The sequence below is a fragment of the Antechinus flavipes genome, chromosome 6 (assembly GCF_016432865.1).
Source record: "Antechinus flavipes isolate AdamAnt ecotype Samford, QLD, Australia chromosome 6, AdamAnt_v2, whole genome shotgun sequence".
Lineage (NCBI taxonomy): Eukaryota > Metazoa > Chordata > Mammalia > Dasyuromorphia > Dasyuridae > Antechinus > Antechinus flavipes.
Genome location: NC_067403.1, coordinates 196,587,011 through 196,606,004, shown reverse-complemented (window position 1 = coordinate 196,606,004; position 18,994 = coordinate 196,587,011). Strand labels below are relative to the sequence as shown.

Below are 18,994 nucleotides of genomic sequence, written 5' to 3'. Positions count from 1 at the left end.
ATAATGGATGTGTATAGAATTGAAAAAGACCTTGTAAGTCTGAAGGATCTCTAGGCTCTGGATCATAGGCAGTAGGAGGAGCTTTTGTATCATTGAGAATGGCCACTGGAAAGAAAAATTACCCAAGCCTGGCTTGGTATTTTAAAAAAAATTTTTTTTCCCCAGCACATATATACTAGGAGTCATTTAGACAGCATCCAGATAAGGGGAGATGTTAAATGCCTAATTAACAGTTTTACACACTGCTCTCTGTTCTGATAGGGTTAAATATTAGAATCCTGGCAAATCATATCTGTAATTTTGAATTAAATTATTCAATTCTTTCAACAAACTATTGCCTTTCCTTATGAGTAGCAATTCTTTTTGTGTAAAGAAATGAGTTATTTGTACGCTACACACTTCATATTGAATATTGGGTACTGTTGTTACTACTCTCTCCCACCTCCCCATTTTGGGGAGACCTTAGGAAAAATAAAGATCAGGAGCCAATGTGAGAAATGGGAGTCCATCTCTCAATAGAGGTCAGGTTTTCCAGGATTGATCCCCATCCAGACTGCATGTTTGGGTACAGAAAGGGGAAGAGCAGGTGGCTCTGGCCCTTGTGGACTCAGCCAAGAAGTTTCTCAATGATAGAACCCAGAGATTTAAAAGTGTTAAGGCTATCTAGTCTAACCCCCTCATTTTACAGATGAGAAAATTGAGGATTTAGAAAGTCACTTGACTTACCTTAGATCACATGGGGGCAGTAAATGTCAGAGCTCAGGTCCTGGGACTACAGAATGGTTGTTTTGTGAATATAAGCTCCCTGAGGGTAGGGAGCATTTTATTTTATCCATCACAGTGACTTGACTCTGTTAAGTGTTAATTGAGTTAAATGAGAACAATAAACTATCTAGCTCATCATATTGAGTTCAAAAGACAATGAGAAAGATATATAGTTTGAAAATTAGTGTAGAAGGAAGGTAGCTAGGTGGTGTCATGGATAGAGAACCAGCACTCTGGAGGATCTGAGTTCAAATTTGGTCTCAGACACTTAATACTTCCTAGCTGTGTGATTCTAGGCAAGTCACTTAACTTCTATTGCCTCAGGGAAAAAAAAAAATTAGTGCAGAGGAAAGCTGTGAAGGGTGCGGCTTTGGAGAGAGTTCTTATGGATTTCCATTCTTTGTGAGTACCTTTACCATGTACTAGCTTGGGCAGGCCATGCTACCTTTCTGAACCTCAGTTTTCTTCTGTGTTGCTGCTTGGTTGGGTCCAATTCTTTGTGACCCACTCCCCTTGCCCTCCCCTCCCCCCCGGGATACTGGATACTTGCCATTTCTTTTTCCAGTTCATTTTACAGATGAGAAAACTGAGGCATCAAGTTTAAGTAACTAGCACCATGGCTCCACCTAGCTGTCTCTTCCTCCTCTGTAAAGTGGGGCTAAAACTACTTGTATTACCTGTCTTATAAGAATTTTGTAAGGATCAAATAAATAGCTTATAGAAGATACTTTGTAAACCATGTAACATAATAGCAAATAATAATAACAATAGCCGGCACTTACATAATACTTTAAGATTTGTGAAACCCTATACATACCTTATCTCAATGATCCTCCTAATAATCGTATGATATAAATGCTGTTATTGTCCCCATTATGTAGATGAGGAAATAAAACCTTAAGAGAAAGATCAAACAAACCCAGGGTCAAATACGGTCCTGTTTATAGCATTGTATTCATCTTTATTTATGCCATAATATTAGCTCTTATTATAGTTATAACTCACTATATAAGCTGTCTGTGATAAATAACAAATGAATTTGGTAGCTTTGTGTCCCAGCTGGGCAACTGTGTGAAAACGAGGTGGTCATTCTCCCTCTCCCCGGGCTCAGTTTCTCCTTGTATAAAATGAGATGGGCAAAATTGTAAGACATGGACTAGACAATAATGTTAACAAAAATGAACCCCTTAGCTTCAGACACTCCCTAGTTATGATTCCCAAGTGTATAGGGTCACAGTCAGTGGGGAAACTCTGGGTAAGGTATAAGATGCTTCAGCCCAGAGGGAACCTGCTGACAATGTCTGGTTCAGCTCCCCATCTACCCTAAGGGCTCTCAGCCTGAGAAGTCAGGGGGCCGTGACCATCTGTGTTGTGACTGAAGCAGTGATATCAGTTGGCGATCTATATACAATAACAAGTTGTTTATGTGGTCCCACGTGTGCAGTATATACATATATACATATAACACATGATCAGTGTTTTGTTATATAAGAGTATGAGGGTATAAAAGGAAGAGAGACCTTGTAATAAATGGACTCCATTTTTCCACTATCCTCTGGAGTCCCGCCTCATCACTTCTCCACTGGGAAGGTATATTTTAATCACCCAACGTGAGGGCTCTAGAAAGCAACAGTACATTTTGTCACCCCAACTTGGGGGCTCTAGAAAGCAGGACACGACACCCGATGGTCACCTTTAAGTTACTTATCCTCTATTTCCTTCATTTTCTTATTTGTAAACTGAGGATAATAATAGTCCCTGTTGTGAGGATCAAATGAGACATTATTTATAAACAGTTTTGCAAATCCTGAAATGCTGTATAAATGCTAGCTATTGCTATTTAAAATAATAATAATAATTAGTAGTAGTAGTAGTAGTATATGGGGTGTTAAGGGAGAACTAATATCTCTGGTGTGGGGTTTACCAATCCTTTATTTAGGAATGCTCATCCACCTCTAGTGTTCACCTGTCCACTTCTCACCTATAATTCTGAAAAGCTATAGGATGCACAGAGGCCATATCCTGGTAAGACTGTCTCAGTAGTTAAAATAGGCTGAGGATAACCAACGGGCCTCAGACCAATTGGTAAGTTAGGGTGATGTTTAACCCTAGCATGTGAAGACCTATCTGGTGGAAAGGACAGATGAGAACAATTAGTACCAGCGGCTGTGAAGGCAGCTGAAGTAGGAGCTACAGAGTACTCAGAGCAAGGTCAGACATTGAAGATGTCAAGGTCATCCACTGCATCCCAAGCCATCCCCAGTCACATTACTTTTTCCTTGTACTAAACTTTGATGATTGGAGGAGAAAGTGAGATTGATGAATCTGCACAAATCTGCCTCACTTAAATCCAACTCATTAACTGTGATGTCATTGGTTCTCTTCAAAAATGAAGGAGGAACAAGTAGAAGTACATCTAATAATAGTAGTCATGGTGGTGGTAGTAGTGGTAGAGCAGCCAGATTGTACAATGGATAGTCTGGCCTAGAATCAGGAAGATGTGAACTAAAATCCTGCTGAGCTCAAATCCTTACTAACTGTGTGATCCTGGGCAAGTAGTAATAATAACTGCTAAAGGATAGAATGATGAGTCAAGACGACTAAGATGAACTTTAATAGGAAAAAATAGGAAGTCCTATATTCATGTGTAAAAAGATCAACTTCCCAGGTAAAAGATAGATGAGGTGAAACTAGACAATAGTCCTGGTGGAGAAAAAAAAAGAAAAAATCTGAGGGGTTCGAGGCAATATTATTTGACAGCAAGAGAGGCAGGGTGGTCTTTTCTTGCATTAAGGAGCACTGCTATCCTGAAGCGCTCTGTGTCTGTGAGACCACATCTAGAATAGAGTGTTCTATCTTCAATGCCAGGTATACGAGGATAACATCTACACTAGCCAGCATTAAGGGCAGTGTATGGAGAGCTGAAAAATGGACTGGCCTTGCCTTCAGGAAGCATAATGTTTAATAGGGAAAAGTCAGAAATACAAGTGCATGTGCACGTATGAATACACACATGGACACACAGCCGTGACACAAGGGAGAGATTTATGTGGGGAAAGAAAGTGATTTGTTGCCCGGTACAGTTCCTAATTTGTAGCAGATTTTTAATAAGTGCTTTTTGATGAAGTGATTTCAAGTGGTTAGGGGAGGGAAGGGCTCAAGTATTTAGTTGCAGTGTTGGGACAATTATAACAATAATAATAACTCCCATAGTGATTTAAAGTTTGTAAAATGTTTTACATACATTGTCTTATTTAATTACATTCAAACCTGGATTATTTTCCTCCTTTTTATAAATGAAGAAACTGAGGCTAGGTGAGATTTAACCACACCCAAGATCACACAGTCCCTTGGTATTTACATTATGTTGATCTTTATGTATTCTATAGTTACCTTTCTCCAAAGCATCTTTTACTATCCCTTCAGAGATAATTTCTAGGCAGGAAGGGCTGAGAGAATGCCAAGAGGCCAAAAAACCAAAAGAACAGAAAATTGAATGGCTCTTTTCAAATGGGTCCATAGTTCCCCAAATAAAACTATTGTTTCTCTGGTCAGAAAGGATGAGGGAAGATTGGATTTGTCCTTGCCTTCCTTCTTGCCCGAAGCCTTAATCCTGATTCATTAGAGAGAAAATCAAAGGTTACAGGCTGGAGGAAATGAATCCCGGGGCCTCCTTATTGCAATATATGCAGCAAATAATTTTATAAGCCCCTCAGGCATCATTAGGCTGTCGGATGAGCCTGGTGAGGAAAGGTAATTGTGGGTTATTGTAAGCATGTGATTATGGGGGTGGGGAGGACACTGTGGTCCTGCCTGAGATTCAGCCACAAGCACCTGTGACCTGTCAGATCCAAACTGTAGCCTGTCAGGCCTAATCACCAGGCAGTGATGATGGAGCACCTCTGATTACTACAAAGAAAAGTTACCATTAAGATACTAGGATCTAGAACTAGGAGGGACCTCAGAACATAGAACATAGGACATCAGAGCTGGAAGAAGCTTTGAGAACATTAGACCGAATTCTCTCATGTTGGAGATGGGGAAGGGAAAGAACTTGCCTAAAGTTATTCAGCAGAACCTAGTACTAGAACCCGAGTGTTTGAATTTCATCCCAAGACTTTGCCTGAGTCGTGTCACTTAAAAAATAATATCTTAAAAGTGTTTATGTGTGTGAGCTCCAGTACTGGACATCAAGGACAAACCTTCCTTAGAGCTTGAGAGAAGTACATTGTGGCATAGTAGATAGAACACTGGGCCTGGTGTTAGGAAGATCTAAGTTCAAATGTGGTCTCAGACACTTACTAGCTGTGTGACCCTGGATAAGTCATTAAACCCTGTTTTCCTTACTTTTTACAAATGAGGATACTAATAGCACCCACTTCTCAGCCCTGTTGTGACAGCCCAATGAGATAATAATCATGAACTAATCCTAGCACCTGACTATGTAAATGTTAGCAATAATAATTATTATTACATTTAAGGTTATAGAATCTGAGATTTTCTGAGCTGGAAGAGTCCTCAAGGAACATCTAGTCTAAAGTCTCTTAATGTGGAGACACTTCCTCCCTACCCCCAACCCCAACTTTTCTAACCAGAGGGGTTACAACTTACTTGTACTTTGTGTAATAATTGTCTTTTTTACATTTTACATTTACATTTTACAGATGAGGAAACTGAGGACAGAAGAGGGGCACAATATATCCCAAGCTGCATGGTTGGTGTCAGAGCTAGTATTCCTGACTCCCATGGGGTTTTTCTGTTCGTATTACCCTAATCCCATTCTGATGGTGCCCTATTTCAATAGGTCTTTTGAAGCAGGTGAGAAACAGAGAAGAAAGAAGGAAGGAAAGATGTAGATTAGTGTTGATGAGTCTAGATGGGTTTATCTTGAATCAGAGTCTTGAAACAGCGCTTCCCACTCCAGGGTGTGTGTGTGTGTGTGTGTGTGTGTGTGTGTGTGTGTGTGTGTGTGAATGTGTGTGTGTATGTGGGGGAATCAATCTTCCTCAATCCCAAGGGAGTTGGGAACAGAAGTCCCCATCATCATCTCATTCCCTGGTGGATGGGAGACAGACAAAGAGCTGTGCAGGATATTTCCTGAAGTCATTTGTAATGAAGACAACATTTCCTAATGATAATTACCAGCTGGTCTGAGGAGGGTTTAAGTGGAGGGCAGAGGCTCCAGTTCTTCCTCTTAGTTACTAGGAGAGGGTCGCTGACAAATGGATTTTAAACCTTCTGCTCAGTATTTTGAAATCCATTACTGGGAATCTCTTGGTTGGTCCCTTTACAAGATCCAAAGGGACCTGAGATTGGATAGATAACAACCATCATTATTGTTCTCAGCTCTTCAGTGTATCTCAAATCCTTTTCTTCTTGACACTGAGGGAAAAGAGAGTGCAAGGATTTACAGGATTCAGCCCTACTCTCATATTATTTTTACTATGTAGATGTCTCAAACTTACCACATCCCAAAGAGAAAACTCATCTTCTGCTCCTACCTCCAAACCCTCTCCTTTTCCAAATTTCTCCAGGGACATGACTATCATCTCAGTCAACTAGATAACAAGATTCAGGTATTATCTTTGACTCTTCACTCTCACCCCACAATCCAGTTAGTTTCCAAATAGTACTGTCTCTACCTCTACACATTTCCCACAATTCTATCCTCTCCACTCATGTTGCCATTGATCTCTGCAGTCCTTTCTCCATCACATCTCTCTTGGATTGTTGCACTTGCCTCCTAATTGGCTTCTTCACCCTTTCCTAATTCATCCTTCATGAAATTGCCAAAGTGATTTTCCTAAAGTTCACTGCCTTATTCAGTGATTTTCCATCATCTCTGGGATCACCCCAAAACTCTTCTCTTCTTTTGGCTTTAAAGCTCTTCAGAATATAGTCCCCAGCTTATCTTTTCACACTTATATAATATGGGCATCCTATGGTCCAAACGTACTGGTCTTCTTTCTGTTCATCATTACCTCTATCTGCTATTTCCAAATCTTTTCCCTGTTCATCATCCCTCATGTCAGCAATGCTTTTGTTTTGCTCACCTCTGTCACTTAGATTTCCAAGTTTCCTTTAAGACTCAGCTGTCACCTTTGACATGAAGCATCTCCTGATGATCCTTCCCCCACCCCAGATGCTGACACCCTCTCCTTCCCCCAAACATTCTTCTTTTCACCTTAAGATTTGCTTATATGTGTTCTGATGGGTTGAATATTTGTCAGTTTACATCAGCTCTACCCCAGTTACCTGGAGCCACTGGAAAGTTAGTTTTTTCCTAGTGACAGCTTCAGTTTCTCCTGAAATTAATTAATTTTTTTGTTGATTGACTGACTCCTTACTGGTATGTGAAAGAATCAGGAAAGCCCCCTGCTAGGCTTACGACCATTTTATCTGTCATCAGGTGGCCATATATTGTCACCCACCTAAATTTAATGACATTAGTTTAATTGGAAAAATCAGTGGTTTGAATTTCTAGCCCTATGTGGCTGGGGTGTTTATGCATGTTTAAGGAGAGAAATAAATGACCACATTGGAATAAGTTATTGCCTCAGAGAAAGTCCTGAGAGTTGTGGGGAGGAATTAGTAGAAGCTACCTTCAGGCAACTTTCTTTGTAAAAATTATAGTGAGGGGGTTTATTTCAGGCTAGGGAGATTTAATACCCCCTCTAATTGGAATCTATGAGAGTAAGTCCACAGATGAGAGAGGAAAGAGGATTTTAGAAAGAGACAAAATAAGTCTCGGACACACAAAGAGAAAGAGATAGGAGGGAGGAGAAGGAACAGGGGAGAGACAGACAGAGGTAGAGAGGAACAGGGACAGACAAAGAGACAGAAAGAAAAAGAGAGGAAGAGAATGGCAGGAGGGGAGAGACATGCAAAGACACATATACACAGAGACAGAGAAAGAAGGAGAGAGGGACAGGCAAAGAGAGAAGGAAAAAGAGAGGAAAAGGATGGAGAGTGGGGGAGACATATACATACAAAGAAAGAGAGAGGGGGGAAGGGAGAGGAAAAAGAAGCAGAAGAAGGAGAAGCAGAAGCAGAAGAAGAAGCAGAAAAAGCAGAAGCAAGAAGGAGAAGAAGGAGAAGAAAGATGAGGAGGAGAAGAAAGGAGGAGGAAGAGGAGAAGGAGGAGGAGGGGAGGAAAAGGAGGGGAAGAAAGAAAGAAAGATTAAATAGAAAAGGGAGACTGAGAAGAGATTTGGAAAGGGAGATGACAAACATGTGCCCCTCCCTATTCTCTGTTTCTCTCTGTCTCTTTCTCTGTCTCTATCTCTCTCAGTCTCTCTGTCTCTGTCTCTCTTTTGCTGTATGTCTCTGTCTCTGTTTATGTCTCTGCCTCTGTCTCTCTCTCTCTGTCTCTCTGTCTCTCTCTCTCTCTCTCCTCTCTCTCTCTCTCTCTCCGTCTCTGTCTCTCTTTTGCTATATGTCTCTGTCTCTATCTCTCTCTGTCTCTGTCTGTCTGTCTGTCTCTCTGTCTCCATCTCTGTCTCTCTTTTGCTGTATGTCTCTGTCTCTGTTTATGTCTCTGCCTCTGTCTCTCTGTCTCTTTCTCTCTCTCTCTCTCTCTCTCTCTCTCTCTCTGTCTCCATCTCTGTTTATGTCTCTGTCTCTATCTCTCTCTGTCTCTGTCTGTCTGTCTCTCTCTGTCTCCATCTCTGTCTCTCTTTTGCTGTATGTCTCTGTCTCTGTTTATGTCTCTGCCTCTGTCTCTCTCTGTCTCTCTCTCTCCCCCCCCCCCTCTCTGTCTCCGTCTCTGTCTCTGTTTATGTTTCTGTCTCTATCTCTCTCTGTCTCTGTCTGTCTGTCTCTGTCTCCATTTCTGTCTCTCTTTTGCTGTATGTCTCTGTCTCTGTTTATGTCTCTGTCTCTGTCTCTCTCTCTGTCTCTCTGTCTCTCTCTCTCTCTCTCTCACACACACACACACACACACACACACACAGTCAGCAAAAGAGCTATCAGGAGAAAAGAAGAAAAAAGAGAGACAAATGGACACAGAAGAAAAGACAGGGCTGGAGCTCTCCAAGTGAGAGATGCTTTAGGGCAAGACCCGGCTCAAACCTGGATGGATTAAATGGCTTCTTCAGTTCCTTCTGATTCTTAGACCCTGTCATTTATATTGGTTGCCCTGTCTTGAGCCCCTCCCCTCTCCAATCTGACAGCTGCCAGAGTGATTCTCCTGAAGCTCAGGCCTGCCTTGGCCACCCCTCTACTCATTAACCTACAGTGGCTGCTTATTACCTTTAGGATCAAATGCATGCTCCTTTGTTTAACATTCAAAGGCCTTCACAGCCTGACTCCAACTGACCTCTCCAACCTGATCTCTATTTTACTTTCCTCCACTCACAGGGCAGATTGGCTGTCGGCTGTCCCTCCAATGTGGCTCTCAGCTGTCCCTCCAATGTGGCTCTCTGTCTTTGTCTCTGTCTGTCTGTCTGTCTCTCTCTGTCACTCATTTCCATGGCTTTGCACTGGACATTCTCCATGCCTGGAATCCATTCTCTTCTTGTCTCTAGGATGATTCCAGGCTTCCTTCAAGGCTCACTTCAAGCATTATTTTCTATTAAAGGTCACCAGGCCTGGAGTCAGGAGAGCTCATTCTCCTAAGTTCAGATCTGGTCTCAGACACTAACTGAGTGACCCCGGGCAAGTCACTAACCCCTGTTTGCCTCAGTTTCCTCATCTATCAAATGAGCTGGAGAAGGAAATGGCAAACACCTCCAGGATCTCGGCCAGATGGGGCTTATATCCCAAAGAGATCATAAAGGAGGGAAAAGGAACCCACGTGTGCAAAAATGTTTGTGGCAGCTCTTTTTGTAGGGGCTAGAAACTGGAAACTGAGTAGATGCCCATCAATTAGAGAATGGCTGAATAAATTGTGGTATATGAATGTTATGGAATATTATTATTCGGTAAGAAATGACCAACAGGATGATTTCAGACAGGCCTGGAGAGACTTACATGAAATGATGCTGAGTGAAATGAGCAGGACCAGGAGGTCATTGTACATGGCAATAGCAATATTATACAATGATCAATTCGGATGGACGTGGCTCTCCTCACCAGTGAGATGATTCAAACCAGTTCCAATTGTCCAGTAATGAAGAGAATCATCTACATCCAGAGAGAGAACCTTGGGAAATGAGTGTGGACCACAACATAGCATTTTCACTCTTTCTGTTATTGTTTGCTTATATTTTTGTTTTACTTTTAAGTTTTTTTTCTTTCTTTCTAGATCTGATTTTTCTTATGTAACAAGATAATTGTATAAATATGTATACATGTATTGGATTTAACATATATTTTAACATGTTTAACATGTATTGGACTGCCTGCCAGCTAGGGGAAGGGGTGAGAGGAAGGAAGGGAAAATTTGGAACAGAAGGTTTTGCAAGGGTCAACATTGAAAAATTACCCATGCATATACTTTGTAAATAAAAAGCTATAATAATAATAATAATAAAAATGAAAACTCCAGATGGAATCATGAAGAATCAGCCATGACTAAAAAATAACTGACAACCAATAGAGAGAACGTCTCATAATGTGACTTTTAGGCCTTTCACTGTTCCGGCGATCTTCTTCTGGGCATTCCTAAAATGGGGCAGCTGAATATGGACACACTAGCTGTGATATGGCTGATAGGAGATGGTTGAGAGAGCAGATCTGGGTTTAAAAAAATCATTAGAGGGCAGCATTGATCTGATGGCTAGAATTCCAGGCAGTGAGGGTGTGATTAAAGAGATAGCCCATTCAGGTTCTCTCAGCAGGAATGACTGAAGAAATTGATGGGCTGAACCAAAGAAATCATGGTTCCCTTATGGATTGAAATCCCTCGTCCACATTTCATTTTATTTTTACAATATTCCTGAGAGTTAAGCAGTACACAAATATTTGTTCCCATTTTACAGATGAGGAAAATAGTCTTTAAAAGTAAAATATGTATTTGCCATATTTTGTGAAAAGTCCTCTTTTAAATTTTTTGTTCACAACAATGTGGAAGTGTTTCCTTCTGTTAAGGTGGAGGGAGCCCCCACCCTGGTAAAACCATGTGGTTTTGGGAGGATTTGAAAAATATGTCACAAAGATGACAGCAGCCAGCAGTTAAAGGCTAAAACAGGAGAGCTAGAACTAGAACTATCCACACAGGGCCAAAGTATGGATTCATTCATGGTTAGAGGGAATTAGTGGCAACATAGACATAGACCCTTGGACTATCTTTGGATTTCTGTGACTTAGAGTTGCAAAGACAGACATTGGAGAATGTGGAGCATGTATGGAGATCCTATAGGTGCGCGAATTTACCTGGTGCCCTGGCATCCTAGGTTCTGAATTTTGCAACCATCCCAGCTTTGATGTCCTGAGGAACAAGGGATGGCCTTTAAGAGTGGCCTTCTGGACCAGGAATAACTACAATAAACAATGGTCTGACAGCCCTTCGGCATTTGGACATGAACCTGAGAGTACCAATTCCAGCTAGAAACTGAGCAAAAATGTGTTCCTATTGAGTTGGAGAAAATATTTGTAGTTTTGTTCTTGTTACATCTTCTAAGTAGCTAATTGATATTAAGTGATTAAATGGAACTGGATTGCTAGTCAATGGCATCTAAGGGTGGAGGCAACACAAATGATGGGGGTTTGAGCTGATGGTAGTAGAGATGAGACACTCCATAATGTGTTCTAGAACCCTGGTTGGGAAGATGTAACAGCCTGGCTCTGGGACAGAGAACCAGGGCTTCTTCCTGGCTTGCGTTTAAGCTGATAATGTCAACCCAGTTACCATCCTTATCTGTCCTTAGCCAGTGTCTTTTCTCCTCCCTGAAAGCCATAAATCCAATGTAAGTGAGCAAGACAACTAACAAAATGATGGCAGTAATCTTTACACTTATAATAATAAAAAAAGTTCAAATTTTATAGCATGTTAAGCTTTTTTCCCCAATTTTATTTTATTTTTTATTGTTATAGCTTTTTATTGACAGAACATATGCATGGATAATTTTTCATCATTGACCCTTGCAAAAACTTCTGTTCCAACTTTTCCCCTTCTTCCTCCTCTTCCCTCCCTTGGGTGGCAGGTAATCCCATACATGTTAAATAGCACATTAAGCTTTGCAGAGTGTTTACCTTGAAATAGCTCTGTGAAGCAGGGCAAGAAATTATACCTTTCTCACAAATGAGAAACTGAGGTGGGGGGGGGAGTGACTTGTTCATTGTCTGACAATTAATGAGTGTAGGAGTTGGGGTTTGAATCCAGGAGTCCTAGCTCCAAATCTTTGTTGTTATTTTATTTCAATTGTGTCCAACTCTTTGTGAGCCTGTTTGGGATTTTCTTGGCAAAGACACTGGAGTCATTTCCTTCTCCAGTTCATTTGACAGATGAGGAAACTGAGGCAAATAGGGTTAAATGACTTATCCAGGGTCAGAATGCTAATAAGTATGTGAAGCTGGAGTTGAACTCAGGAAGATGAATCTTTCTGACTGCAGCACTCTATGTACTAACTGTCCCAAATCTAAATATGGTGCTTTTAAAAAATGACATCAGGATACCATTCTTTTTTTCTTAAATAATTATAACTTTTTATTGACAGACAGTACGTATGCATGGGTAATTTTTTACATTATCCCTTGCACTCACTTCTGTTCCAACTTTCCCCTTCCCTCCCTCCACCCCCTCCCTCAGATGGCAAGCAGTCCTATACATGTTAAATAGGTTACAGTATATCCTAGATACAATATATGTGTGCAGAACCGAACAGCTCTCTTGTTGCACAGGGAGAATTGGATTCAGAAGGTATAAATAACCCAGGAAGAAGAACAAAAATGCAAACAGTTTACACTCATTTCCCAGTGTTCCTTCTCTGGGTGTAGCTGATTCTGTCCATCATTGATCAATTGGAACTGAATTAGATCTTCTCTTTGCCAAAGATACAGGATACCATTCTGCAAAGTGCATTTAACTTCTCAGGAAGCTTTCATATTGATAGTAAAAAGATATTCTGGTGTCCAGAAAAATCACCTTGTGACAAGTCTACCACCAACATGCTCCTATTTCTTTTTTTTTCTCATTAGAACACAGATTCTGTTTTATCTCTTCATTGATAAGGGAGAGTGAAATAATAGCCTGCCATCTCTCCAAACTTTATGATTTACAAAGTCTTTTCTTACAACAACTTTGTGAAACTATAAAAAAGTTGTCGTGTCTATGTGTAGAATTTACCCTCAGAAAAGTTAACTGACTTATCCAAGTTGAAGTAGTAACTAGCTTCCATTTCTCTCAACAACCAAAGACTCAGGGATGGCTGTTTTCATTTTCTTGTTGAGTTGTTTTGCAATTGTGTCTGAGTCTTTGTGATTCCATTTGGGATTTTCTTGGTAAAGATACTGGAATGGCTGGTTATTTTCTTCTCTAATTCATCTTACAGATAAGGAAACTGAGATAAGTAGAGTTAAGTGACTTGAACAGGGTCACACAGCTAGAAAGTGTTTGAGGCTGGATTTAAATTCAGGTCTTCCCGACTCCAAACCTAGTACTCTATACACCTAGCAGCCTCTAGAAGGAGTCTCGACATGAGTGAGTGTTCCAGGCTCAGAGAGAGCAGGGAGGGAAGGCTGCCCAGGAAAGGAGATGGAACTATTAAACAGGAAGCTGGTCCAGATATGAAGAGAAGGCGAGGGAAGAAAACAAGGGAGAAACCACAGCTACGTAAGGAGTTGGCATGAAGCCCTCAGAAACTGGCATTTACTCTAAAACCACACATTTGGCATCTTCCACCATGCCCGACTGCACACAATCCACTTCATTCTTCTTCACATAGAAGCTTTTCCTTCCTATCTTCAGGTCAGTTCGGGTTCTCCCAACTTCATGACTAATCACTGGGATCGGGTCACCTCCCCCCTTCCCTGTATTTTAATTAAAACACCCCAGAGAAAAAAGATGGATGATTCCATTCACATTCCCCATTCTATTGTCCCATTGCCTTCCCACCATTTTTCGTCTGCTTTTGGACAAAGGCAGATCCCTTCGAGCCAAGACCGTTGATTGGAACTTTAGGGAATGGGACTGGGAGTAGAGTGGGGGAAGTTCTCTTGCCTTTTCCCCCAGTGCCAGATAGATGATGGGTATAGAGATGAAGGAGAGACAGGATTGGTCTAGTGAAGGCTGGCCTTGCTCTTGTCCAGGATTCTGTTCCAAAGGGGATTATTATGATGATTCTATCCTATTGGTATTGAGTCTTTTGAATAACTCATAAAAACAACCTTCTAATGTGTAGAGGGGAGTGCACCTACACATGAAATCCTAGTTCCTCAAAAGGTTCCCTTTCCTAATCTTGCTTTCATTCAGAGTGATTAGTGGAATCTTAATTTGTGATGCTTTGATGTTATATCTGTTTAGTATTGATGTCTCTTGCTTTATAGGAGGAAGAGTTACAAAGACCAGGAGATTTTTCCATTAGCTTCCCAGAATAAGGAAGAGCTCCTTCTGTCATTCCCTTCTTTGAAACTGTTTCCTTCTTTGTAAAATGAAAGAGGTAGGCAAAATGAGCTCTGGAGGAGATTTCATCCCCGAGGTTCTGCTGTTATAAGAAGGGGCCCCAATACTCAAGAAAATAGCTTCAAGATATCTAAATCCTGCCAGTACTAAATCCTAGCTAATTCTATCCATTCTACAAAAGAATATTATCATAAGGAAATCTTGAATTTGTCCAGTGTCCTTTCTCCCAAGTGACAAATGACCCAAATTGCTTAATATTTTGTTCTTTGATTGCTTCCTTCCATTTTCCCTTCCTATCCTTCTACCTTCATTCCTACATAAGTTCAAATTAGTGTATGTTCTTGAGTAAATCACCTTATTTCTTGGAGCCTCAGTTTTATCATCTGTATAATGGGGATAAAGACACATGTTATACAAGGAAGAGACTTGTTCAGAAATGAATTTGGTAGAAGGAATAATGAGCAGTCATTTTAAGTTTGAGTCCATTCTCTACAGGGATCAAATTAGGAGTGGGTGGGGTGCATCTCAGTCTTGAGGAATGTTTTTGTACTTCCCTTATAGATGTTATAAATGTTACATGACCTATTTTCTCTTTGTTCCCCTGCAGAGATGGAGTACTATGGATGTGAAACGTTGCATATGTCATTAGACTTATTAGTTAAGTTGTTTAGCTTTGCTGAACTACTTTTAGTTTTTCTTTTTTTGTTGTTAGGGCAATTCTAGAGGCGGAAGAGGATATATTAAAAAGTAAAGGCTAGGATACAAATAGGTGGTTTTCTAAGGAAGAAATCCAAGACATTCATAATGCTCTAAATCACTAATAATTAGAATACCAATTAAAGAAATTCTGAGATTCTATTTCATATCCATCAGATTGGCAAAATTGATGACAACAACAAAAATGACAAATGTTGAGGGGCTATGAGTAAAAAGGAACAATGATGCACTGTTGATGGAACTATGAGTGGGTCCAGCTGTTCTGAAAAGCATTTTGGAACTATGTCCTCCAAATTACTACATTATACACTTTGACCCAGTGATGTTAATATTAGGCTTATATCCTAAAGAGATCATACAAGGAGAAAAAGGAGCCATATATATACAAAATACTTATAGCAGCTCTTTTTCGATGATAAAGAACTGGACGTTGAAGAAATGCTCCTAACTTGAGGAATGGCCACACAAATCATGGTATATGAATTTAATTGAATGTAACACATAGAAGAGGTTCCATTGCTAATCAAATTGCTCTTAGGCTGCTGCAGTAAAGCAGATGGGAGAGCATCTTCTTTAATGCTATTTCCACTGAGAAGACCTTATCCATTTCAGATGTTGAACCGTCTGTCCTTGGTGCCAAGAATTTTCTTTTTCAAGTCTTTCTGACGATCACAGTGGGCTGTGACTGTGCACAAATAATTGTGACACAAGGGAGCTTGCACCTGGGACAAAAGTGCTTGGAAAACACAACAAGGAGGGAGAGATCACTTTCAGATTCAGATATCACAAAAGGCATCATAGTGGAGGTGCTAGCCTTGGAGAGTTTCAGCGGTCTGAGCTGAAGAAGGAATGCGTTCCCAGCATAGGAACCACCTTAAAGAATGCACAGATATGAGAAAAGATAAGAAAAAATCCAGGAACCCCAAGAAGCCATTTTGCCACATTGTAAAATGCTTAAAGTAATGTGAAGGGAAGCTGAAATAGTCAACTGGAGCCAACTTTCTGCAGGGCAGCTTAAGGAGCTTGTGTTTTATCCCATAGGTAATGAGAACCAATAAAGGGTTTTGAGCAGAAATGTTATTGCCAAAAGCTGAGAAGTGGGAAAGAGAATCAGAAAAAAAGATGAGGTGTGACTGGAGAAGAGAATGATGAAGATTGTTAGGGACTTTTGGAGGGCATCCTATATGTGACTCAAGAGAGAAATGTTGGAAATAGAGCTTCAGGGGAATAGGGGTTGTATGTTTCTCTAGAGCTTCCCATTTGACTCTAATAATTATCATCTTTTATTTTTCTCTCCCTCTTCCTTGTTCTTGTTCTCATTCTTCTCCTCCTTTTCCTTCTTCTCCTTCCTTCCCTCCCTCCTTCTCTTCCTTCTTTCTTCCTTTCTCTCTTCCTCTCTCCTTTTCCTCCTTCTTTGCTGCCGCCTCCTCCTCCTTCTCCTCCTCCTCCTCCTTTCATCCTCCTCCTCTTCCTCCTCCTTTTTTTTCCTCAACTGATCGATACATGAAGGAGTGAGTTGTGGGGTGTCTTCTCATATCTCTTCACTCAAGCCTTGCTTGATCATTATAATTTTGTTATATTTATTTTGGAATTTTTGTTGTGTCATTGTTCTTTCCATTTACATTGCTTTAGTTATATACATACACGCATAGGTATACATACATATTTCTCTTAGCTCTGTTACTTCTCTCTGCATCAGTTTTTACAGCTCTTCCCAGGCTTCTTGGTTTCCTCATACTCATTACTTTTCACAGCATAGAAATATTCCATTACATCCATGCACCACAATTTGTTTAGCCATTTCCCAGTTGAGGGGCATCTGCTTTGTTTCCAATTCTTAGCCATCACAAAAGTTGCTGTTCTGAATATTTTGGAGCACATGGGGACTTTCTTGCTATCAATGGCTTCCTTGAGACATCAAAAATATGGGACACTTCTCAAATCTGTGTGTTATCCTTGTACAGGGGCCACGCTAACCTTTTCTGTGTTATTCCAATTTTAGTACATGTGCTGCCAAAACAAGCATGGTCGGCGTCTAAAATGAGATCATAGCATTACAGAATTATTGGATGTTAGAATTTGGAGGAACCTTGGTGATCATCTACTCAAATCCCCTCTCTTTACAGAGGAGGAAATGACCCAGAGAAGGGAAATGACTTGTTCAAAGTCATATAGGTCATAAGGAGCGTAGGCAGAATTCAAACTAGAGCCTTTAACTCTGGATTCCACTGCTCTATCTATTACGTCAGGAGATTCTGACTTTCTTTCTGTCTGAACTGGTTTCATTTGAACCTTACATTGCTGTACCACGTGGAGAGACATTCTATTATCTGAAAGCCAGGCTCTTAAAGCAGACAGATTTCCCAATCTAGAGAGGAGACCTACCACGTTCCTCTTCTCTCTTTACCTCTCAGTTCCAACAGGGGAATCCACCTTGGTTGACCCACCTCCAGTTATGATTGTTGATGGGCTAATTAGAGCCAGGGTTGGCTAAGCAGCGGCTGAATGACTCATTCTCTTCACCTCCCCTCCCCAACTCAATTCATTAGAGTGTTGGTGTTGGTGCAACCGAATCCCCCAAATATATTTCACCATGAACTTTACACAGTCAGTTTTGAAAGTGGGCATAACCCGGTGGAAATTGAATCAACATGTTTTGGCTCACTCGTCCTGACATAAACCCTCCAATGTTGCTCGTAGGGGATGATTCAATACTCTAGGCTTTCAAAAAGCTATTGAGTCCGTCCTGCTTCCAGGCTCCAAGCACGTTCTGCATTGGGCAAACAAGAGCGATCTTGTTCCAAGTAGACCCATGATGAGTCTAAGTGGGCCCAACAAGTCCTTCTCTTAGCAATTAAAGCTCACCTTAGTTTTCATCTAATTAGAACAGAATACAGAGATAGTCATAAGATTGAATACTGGCAAGACTCTTAAAGATTCTCCATGTCAGCCTCCTCATTTATTTTACAAATGGGGGAATTGAGACCAACAGAGAAACTTACCAAATTATAGGATGATATACTTGGAGCTGGAAAGGAATCCTAGCATACAGTCTCTTCATTTTATATATGAAGAAACTGAGGCACAGAACAATGGGATGACTTGTCCAGGATTTTCTCCTGATTCCAAGTCTAATGCTCTATCCTCTGTGCTATCCATTGGATTATTGTCCAACATTCTCATTTGATAGATGAAGAAACTGAGGTCCTTAATCATTAAGTGAATTTCTCAGGTTACGCAGGTAATAAGTGTCAGGATCAGGATTAGAAACCAGAACTTTTCTGGTTTATTTTCTCTTCATTTTGCCTTTACAACAGGTTGATACATCAGTTCATACCAGAGGAAGGCTTTATTCTCTGTTTTTAGGGAGAAGAGGACACAGAAAAGTATTTGCCTTATTCATTCATGCAGAGAAATGTTGTGATTTAACAGAACATTCCCTGTCTCTCCCCCTCCCCCCCATACACTGTATTCAGATTCAGGAGATTCAAGTTCAAAATCTGGTGTCTGTACTTTCTAATTAATTTATTTTAACCTAAGTTTCCTCATCTATAAAAAGGGCTATTAATTAACATTAATAGGCAATTAATAGTATTAACATTAATAGCTTGTTAATATTAACCTTAATAGGTAATGTTAGTTACCTCACAGATTTATTATGGAGATGTCATTTGATCACCTACTATATGTAGAAAGCACTGTGTGGGGAAATGTGGGATACAAAATTCAGAAAAGACTCAGCTTATGGCTTCATGGAGAAAATTCACACAGAAGGGAATGGGATATTAATACAGAAAACTTTAATACATATTATTGCACATAAACGTATCAGTGTTAAAAGGAGAGGACAATCCCTAAAAGAAATGAATGGGAATTTAACAGATGAAAAGGAGGAGGGAAGGCATTCAAACTTAGGAAATAGTGTAAGCAAAAGCATGGAAGTGGGAGTGGCCTTGATATAGCAGATAAATAAACCAACAAAAGAAGAAAGGAAAAACTATGGAAAGATGT

General features: G+C 40.4%; 1 non-coding gene across 1 annotated transcript; it reads right to left on the bottom strand.

Annotated features, from left to right (window-relative positions):
• Positions 1–16,902: 16,902 nt before the first annotated feature.
• On the bottom strand, positions 16,903–17,009 carry LOC127542191 (U6 spliceosomal RNA). The gene has a single exon (XR_007948579.1). It is a non-coding gene; the product is annotated as a U6 spliceosomal RNA (small nuclear RNA).
• Between the last annotated feature and the right edge of the window lie 1,985 nt (positions 17,010–18,994).